The following is a 9,010-nucleotide window of genomic DNA, read 5'->3' on the forward strand; positions in this document are numbered from 1 at the left end:
CTCGAACTCGGGACCTTTGCCTTTCGCGGGCAAGTGCTCTACCAACTGAGCTACCGAAGCACGACTCACGCCTGGTACTCACAGCTTTACTTCTGCCAGTACCTCGTCTCCTACCTTCCAAACTTTACAGAAGCTCTCCTACGAACCTTGCAGAACTAGCACTCCTGAAAGATAGGATATTGCGGAGACATGGCTTAGCCACAGCCTGGGGGATGTTTCCATTCTGGAAACGTCCCCCAGGCTGTGGCTAAGCCATGTCTCCGCAATATCCTTTCTTTCAGGAGGGCTAGTTCTGCAAGAAGTAAAGCTGTGAGTGCCGGGCGTGAGTCGTGCTTCGGTAGCTCAGTTGGTAGAGCACTTGCCCGCGAAAGGCAAAGGTCCCGAGTTCGAGTCTCGGTCGGACACACAGTTTTAATCTGCCAGGAAGTTTCAATTACAATTTATTGATAGTGAGTATAAATAACTTTGTTTCTTTGCTTTCATTTGAAAAACTTTTTTTGGCAATAAATTATACAAGAATTACACCATGCCACACAACACCCAGTCATCACGAGGCAGAGAAAATCCCTGACCACCACCGGGAATCGAACCCGGGAACCCGGGCGTGGGAAGCAAGAACGCTACCGCACTACCACGAGCTGCGGACTTTTCTGGTGTAGCACTGCCTAATTATTGTATGGGATACATCAGCTAGTGTAGGAAACATACGTCAACTAACGTATCCAGACCATTCCTTATCTGGATATTATCAGCACTCCAACATCTGAAATGAAAGAAAAGTTTCCTGAAAACTTTACAGGCACTCGCAGAAACATTTCAACAAGTCACAGACCGAAACAGGTGAAATAAAGCACAGAGCATTAATTAAATGCTGAGAGTCAAGTCATGAAGAAGACTGGCTTCGTTGGAACGCCCTACATGCTGTTCTCCATCGCGACGAGAGTCAATCTAGACAAACAGTTCGCCCATACAATGTGGGATCCATTTCAATTTTCATTAGAGGAATAGCATGCCAGACCTCCGTTTTTGACTTTCAAGATTGTTTAAAACTGAATAAGTTTTGTTTCTCCTTGTCAAGTAGCTGTACACAGGTATGTGTAACTTGTGTTCTGGTGCCAGAATGGGTAGACAAAATGAAAAATGAACAAATGAACATGCACTGAATCGAACTGGAAGTGAAATTTATAGCATACGTTGTAGTTATGCAGAGGTAGAAAAAGTAAATGATTGGTATGATTTGCTGTGTGATCCCGAGTGACAGGTTCAGCCGCCTGTCTGGAAAAGATTTTCCTGTCCTTCGAGAACAAGGCACCTTTTCTTCCCGAAGTGTGAGATATATGTGTCAAGTATATCTGATATGTGTAGATGACTGAAATGGGCGTTTGTGTTGCGTGGTGCCATGTTCGTGCTAAATGATGATGACAGGAGGGAGAGGGAGAGGGAGAAACCAGGTGTTGGCACATAGAATATTCCTCTCGAACAGCACAACAGCTGCCGAGCTTAACTTCCCTTCCGACGGACGGATCGCGATGAGCAGTGTAACATTCTCTCACTCCATGAGGCACTATGGAGAGGTTTGGTATTTAATCCAAGGCATTGGCACAAAGTCTGTTGATTCAGAAACTTGACGCCACCGCCCCTCCTTCCCACTGGTGTAAAGGCAAAGAGAAAATTCCCAGTGGCGCGTGATACATTCTAGAGATCGTCCATCTACGTACCAACCGACCCTAGCGTTGCTTAACTTCGGTGAGCTGACTGGAACCGGTGTGTTCAACAAGGCTGTTGGGTATTCAGAGGTGAAAAGTCCTACATAGGACTGACTTGCTTGCAGAGATGCATCAAATGAGCCTTCAGATGGAAGACCACAACGACAGCAAAATCGATAATCGCAGTAATTACTGAATATCTTGTTTGATAATTTCGTTACCCATAGATAGATGACACATCAGATTATTACTACCTACTGCCGAAACCAAACTCCTCCAGAACAGGCCATGAAGGCCCAACGGTACCGACCGGCCACCGTGTCATCCTCAGCCCACAGGTATCACTGGATGCGGATGCGGAGGGGCATGTGTACAGCACAACGCACTCAGGCCACATGTCAGTTTACGAGACCGTATTACTGCCCACTAACATATCGTTAATTGTCTTTTCATTTTCACTTAGTTTCATCATGTCGTCAGCAAATCTTATAAATTTGTTTATCCTTTCTCTTGCTGTCTCACAAATGTTTTTCTGGAAGAGTTTTTCAAACCAAATAATAAAACAGATATTAAATAATGGGAAAGACACTAACTCTGTGTAACCCCTCCTCCTGAGTCCATCAATCTCATCTCCAGCTCTGCTATTACCCTTGGTGTCATACGAGGATCAAATGGCTCTGAGCACTATGGTACTTAACTTCTGAGGTCATAAGTCCCCTAGGACTTAGAACTACTTAAACCTAAATAATCTAAGGACATCACACACATCCAAGCCCGAGGCAGCATTCGAACCTGCGACCGTAGTGGCCGCGCGGTGCCAGACTGTACCGCCTAGAACCGCTCGGCCACTCCGGCCGGCCTCATACGAGGGGATTCAGCAACTACTGCCACTCATTTCTTTTCCTGAAAGCAGGTTCATTCAAGATTGCAATACACCATAAAATTCCATTCTCATTTACCTATAAAACCATACTTTTTCGTCGGTAATGACCTCGTTGTCGACGGGTCATTAAACACTAATATCCTCCTCCAAAACCTTTATTTACAATTTCTGTTCAATGCCACCTCATTGGGAGGGCCTCTAACCGCAGGGTCCCACTTCACTGTCGAAGTCGGAGAGGTACTCTTGCTGCATCAGTATCCTCCTCATCATCCACCTACTGATATCCACGGCGTGTATCCTTAATTGGGCCAAACAGATACAAGCCGGAGGGCACAAGATCCGATCTGTAGGGTGGAAGAAGAGCAACGGTTCAATGAAGTTTTGTGAGCTCCTCCCGGGTTCGTTGACTTGGGTGAGGCCTTGGGTTGTCATGAAGAAGGAGGTGTTCGTGTGCGTTAGTGTGGCGACGAAAACGCAGAAGTCATTTATCCAGTGTTTCTGGCGGTAGCACAGTACACTTAAGAGTTGATCTTTGCATCATGAGGGAGGGTATCAAACTTGAACTTCTTCTGCGGCGGAGAGGATCTAGAGTGCCACTGCCATGTGAAACGTCCCCTTAGAAAAAAATGAAAATGACAGTGCTGAAAACCTCTTACGTTATTTGATACAAAGGCAGCTGAGTAAAACTAAACGTACTCAGACAGTTCTGTCTTTACTTACTCTGATCATCACTAAACTGATATACATTATTTTTTAGTGCAAAGCAATCTGACTTTCAAAAATCCCTACAAAAGAATGGCCCTGACTAACAATAACGTATACCTTTCATGAATCATTTACCTCAAAAAATTTTCGTTACTCGAACTACTGGAATACAGCGAGCGCCAATACTGCCAGCTAAATAAAAGATTCTTGCTACTGAAGGCACTAACTACTGATAGGCATGAAAGATTTTGATAGAGAACAAACAATGTATTTACCTTAATAATGTTCAAAAGTCATCATACATATATCTATCAATTCATGACATCCATAATTACAAATTTCCTTTTTCTGGCGGACACACGTCCAGATCGTCCGCTTATAGTAACCTCTCAAAACTCTGGCAGCTCCCTCTCCACATCCACCACTGCTGGCGGCTCATCTCCAACTGCCCATCGCTACGCGCTGTTCACATCCAACTGCCCAACACCACAATAGCGAATATTTCAACAACGAATCCAACCAGCTACAGACTGCACACAGTGCAGTCAGTGATTTTCATACAGAGCGCTACGTGGCGTTACCAACATAAAAACCTAAACAGCCTACTTACACATGGATTGTTTTCGGTTCCAAGTGATGAACTCATTTTCATCGCTTGTGACGATATTCGACAAAAAATTGTCACGCTCAGCCTCATAACGCGCAAGCAATTCCGCCCAGATGGTCCTCCGTTTGTTCTTCTGTTAGGCGGCAAGGAGCCCATCTGGTAGACGAGTGTGTCAGTACTTCCAGCAGAGACGTCCAGTTGTGATACGTCGATCTCCTCGAACGATAATGACCACACGATCCAACACTGCAGGAGTCACAACTGTCTGCGGCGGGCCGGCACGCGCGACTGGACTGCACGACCTCGTTGTGATGACGACAGAAGCCTCGCCCAACGACTCACCGTGCTCTTGTTCACTGCCATGTCTCAGTAGACATACTGAAAGCACTTGTGAGTATTTTCGACAATCTGGTGTTCTGGCAAAAGAATGACAGCTCTCTGCTTATAACGCATCTCCGTTAAAGACGCCTTTTTGAAGGCTACTCATAGCGTCACCACCAATCGGAACTTCATTAAATACAGGGCCAACAGAAATTGGCCAAGGAAAAGATTGTGTTGCATTACTTGTGAAAAGAACCTAGCCTTATTCCATTTCACTTAACTTTTCCATTTCACTTAAACTTTTTTTCCACCTAACTATGAAATGATTTTGAAAGTCACCAGATTCAGCGCAAAATTCGATACTTTTACCTAGGTAAACTCCGTAGACCCCCAGCTATTCGTAAGAATCGAACAGCATATCTTTGCTTCTGCTCTTCACAGAATTCTCTCTCACCTTCAGACTGTAGCCGCGTATTTATTGTGCTCCACAGACAGTTAGTTATACGTCGCTGGTAAGTGGGTTTCGATAGAAAACAAAAGCTGAGACGCTACGCGCGGGCAGTCGCTTGACCAGGCCGATGAAGCCTACGAGGACAGACACCATAAGAGGCGTGCGGGTAATTACACATTGTCAGCGGGATCACGCCCCAGCCCAACGCACCACACTGCTGGCTGCGTCCACGGCGCGTAGCCGTCCGCGCTGCTGCCGGGGTCGGCGCTGGTTAACCCGCTCGCTGGCCCGTGACGTCACTAGCACCTGCCCGGCCGCTCCCGCCCTCCTGTTCAGGACCAGACGCACGGCGCTTTCTCAACACGCACTTTATCACCTTGTTGCGATGCACAAGGCTTGCATCATCAGCTTCTGGGGCTTCCTGCTGGTATTCGCTTTTTCCTTCACAGAGAACGACGATAAACTTTCTTATTTATACGAGGGCAGTTCAATAAGTAATGCAACACATTTTTTTTCTCGGCCAATTTTGGTTGAAAAAAACCGGAAATTTCTTGTGGAAAATTTTCAAACATTCCCGCTTCGTCTCGTATAGTTTCATTGACTTCCGACAGGTGGCAGCGCTGTACGGAGCTGTTAAAATGGCGTCTGTAATGGATGTGCGTTGCAAACAACGGGCAGTGATCGAGTTTCTTTTGGCGGAAAACCAGGGCATCTCAGATATTCATAGGCGCTTGCAGAATGTCTATGGTGATCTGGCAGTGGACAAAAGCACAGTGAGTCGTTGGGCAAAGCGTGTGTCATCATCGCCGCAAGGTCAAGCAAGACTGTCTGATCTCCCGCGTGCGGGCCGGCCGTGCACAACTGTGACTCCTGCAATGGCGGAGCGTGCGAACACACTCGTTCGAGATGATCGACGGATCACCATCAAACAACTCAGTGCTCAACTTGACATCTCTGTTGGTAGTGCTGTCACAGTTGTTCACCAGTTGGGATATTCAAAGGTTTGTTCCCGCTGGGTCCCTCGTTGTCTAACCGAACACCATAAAGAGCAAAGGAGAACCATCTGTGCGGAATTGCTTGCTCGTCATGTGGCTGAGGGTGACAATTTCTTGTCAAAGATTGTTACAGGCGATGAAACATGGGTTCATCACTTCGAACCTGAAACAAAACGGCAATCAATGGAGTGGCGCCACACCCACTCCCCTACCAAGAAAAAGTTTAAAGCCATACCCTCAGCCAGTAAAGTCATGGTTACAGTCTTCTGGGACGCTGAAGGGGTTATTCTGTTCGATGTCCTTCCCCATGGTCAAACGATCAACTATGAAGTGTATTGTGCTACTCTTCAGAAATTGAAGAAACGACTTCAGCGTGTTCTGGGGCACAAAAATCTGAACGAACTTCTCCTTCTTCATGACAACGCAAGACTTCACACAAGTCTTCGCACCCGAGAGGAGCTCACAAAACTTCAGTGGACTGTTCTTCCTCATGCACCCTACAGCCCCGATTTCGCACCGTCGGATTTCCACATGTTTGGCCCAATGAAGGACGCAATCCGTGGGAGGCACTACGCGGATGATGAAGAAGTCATTGATGCAGTACGACGTTGGCTCCGACATCGAACAGTGGAATGGTACCGTGCAGGCATACAGGCCCTCATTTCAAGGTGGCGTAAGGCCGTAGCATTGAATGGAGATTACGTTGAAAAATAGTGTTGTGTAGCTAAAAGATTGGGGAATAACCTGGTGTATTTCAATGCTGAATGAAACAACCACTGTTTCAGAAAAAAAATGTGTTGCATTACTTATTGAACTGCCCTCGTATATTGGTTCTTGTATTGACTCAGATGACGCTCAGTTTCAGATCCAGAAGGGGGAAATTCTGACATTGCGGCAACACCTAAGAAAAATCTAGGTACTTTCACAAGATTTTTCAACCTAGGAAAAGTGCTCGACAGTGATGCAAAAGAATTTCAGATCACACATGGAGCAGGATGTTTAAGAATCTCAGAATCGAAGGGACAAGTTTTCTGTTCCGCGATGAGTGCACAGTTTGTGATTACTGGCACTGACAGCGACGCAAAGATCGGTGGAAGAAACGTGAGGTTCCTGTGCCCCGTTGACAGCGGAATTCACGAAGCAAAGTACAGAAGGTCGTGAAAATCGCCATGCAAACCGTTCGGAGAGCTATCCACATCGAGAAACGAGTTCAATAGCTCTAGAATTAACGGTGCGTATCTAAGGCTTCAGAGAAAACAAGTGTGAGTGAATTCCTAAGGGATCGAACTGCTTAGGTCATCGGCCCCTAGCCTTACACACTACTTAAAGTACCTTAAACTAACTTGTGCTAAGAACAACACACACACCAATGCCCGAGGGAGAACTCGAACCTCCAGCGGGAGGAGCTTCGCAGTCCGCGACATGACGCCTCAAACCGCGCGGCCACTCGCGCGGTAGGCTTCAGAGAACAGCGAACATTTGATGAACAGTTATGGGGCTGAGGTCTTTACTAAGACTCTGGTGACAGTAGATGGACCCTCGTTACACGCCAGTGGTGGCAGAAACCTCCGCTGTGATTGTGCTAACACGGCCGAAGTGGCCGCGCGGTTCTGGCGCTGCAGTCTGGAACCGCGAGACCGCTACGGTCGCAGGTTCGAATCCTGCCTCGGGCATGGATGTGTGTGATGTCCTTAGGTTAGTTAGGTTTAACTAGTTCTAAGTTCTAGGGGACTAATGACCTCAGCAGTTGAGTCCCATAGTGCTCAGAGCCATTTGAACCATTTTTTTTTTTTGATTGTGGTGACAAGTCTGAGTACCTCTGTCTTTCGCTCTAACAAGGAAACATTCTTTTTTAATTTATTATATTTAGGAACGTGCCGGTACAGCCATTTCAGAACTGGAAATATTATACCGAGTAATTATAATAAAAATGAAGTTACTCGCCGAGGTCCAGTGTGGGCAGGAATTATCGCATGGCAGCCGTAACTTGGTAGATATTCTAATGCGTCTTAACGGAACTAATTTACGCAAGAAAGAAATTATTTCCAGTTCTGGCCACCAGGTGCAAATCTGACTTTCTGAATGCAAGAACGACGTATAGAAACGGTTCCATATTTAATGGATTAGAAATGGGGTGTGGGCAGAAATGGCTAAACAAATGGGAATGACATAATGTTGATGTTATTGTTAATCGCCGTTTATACATTTTGTTCAGTGTAAGCACCGGAGATGTCGAGAAGACGCTGAACCCGTGAAGCTACATATCAACAGTTGCTCATAGCCGTTCCATTTGAATCTCAGCAATGTTTTCCTGTACAAAGGCCTTTAGACCAGGCAGAGTTCAAATATATATTCCTGATAAACGCGTTCCTTCAGATAGCCCCAGATACAAAAGTCGCATGGATTCAGATCATGTGACCTTCCAGGCCATGCACCTGGAAAACTTCTGGAGATAACACACTCGTGAAACACTACGTTTAGCAGATCTTTCACTAGGTGAAGGACGTAAGGGGTTGCCGCTTATTGCATGAAACCCGTGTTTCCCAACAGTTTCTCTCTTCCAGTGTCGGAATCACATGCTGTGCAAGGAAGTCTCGATAACCTGTGGATGTCATGGTGCGCGTGACAGGCGTTCTGGGTGTTTTATTTTCAAAGGAGAACAGATCGTGAAAACAGCTGCATGTGAATTAGCACCACACAGTCATACATGGCGATTGCAGTGAGTCGTTGTCCACAACATGTGGCTTAACAGCGCCAAAAATTCGGCAGTTCTGTGTATTCACTGCGTCCTGTAGTGTAAAATGTGCCTTGTAATTCCACAGAATACTGCCTGGTTACATGTAATCAACTTCGATACAGCCACATACCGAAGAGCAAATTCAGAAAGTTGCTGGGCATAATAACTTCTTCCGTTCGTGCACCGTCCGGATCTCGTGCAGGTAACACAGTAAAATATAGCAAAATTTTCTCTCCATACGATGGATAATGCTCGAGCATGACCTGTAGCACATGCTGCATTGTCAGTTAAGGAAACAGCAACTCGTCAACAACTTCGACAGGAATACGATACCTCTTCCAGGTGCCACACAAATCTCACCCGTGTTTTAGAATTTCATTATTGTTTTCTTTAAACCGTTTAATGACAGCCGGCCCTTTCTCATACCTTTCAGTAGGTGACATTGTCTCAATGCAGCACTGCAATTGCTTCCATTCACGTAAATTAGTTTCACTAACAGGGCACAGAGTCTCTTCTTAATCTGTTCGGTCATGTTATGGTTTGTCAAATGATAGTGTGAATGTCATACTGTCATATAAAAAGTGTACACCTTCTGGTCAAAATTA

The 9,010-nt window shown here is 45.9% G+C and overlaps 1 non-coding gene across 1 annotated transcript; it reads left to right on the top strand.

The window, feature by feature from the left end:
- The first annotated feature begins 331 nt into the window (after positions 1-331).
- Trnas-cga lies at positions 332-406 on the top strand. Its single transcript has one exon. It is a non-coding gene; the product is annotated as a tRNA-Ser (tRNA).
- The last annotated feature ends 8,604 nt before the right edge of the window (positions 407-9,010 follow it).

Source organism: Schistocerca piceifrons, chromosome 8, assembly GCF_021461385.2.
Source record: "Schistocerca piceifrons isolate TAMUIC-IGC-003096 chromosome 8, iqSchPice1.1, whole genome shotgun sequence".
NCBI lineage: Eukaryota > Metazoa > Arthropoda > Insecta > Orthoptera > Acrididae > Schistocerca > Schistocerca piceifrons.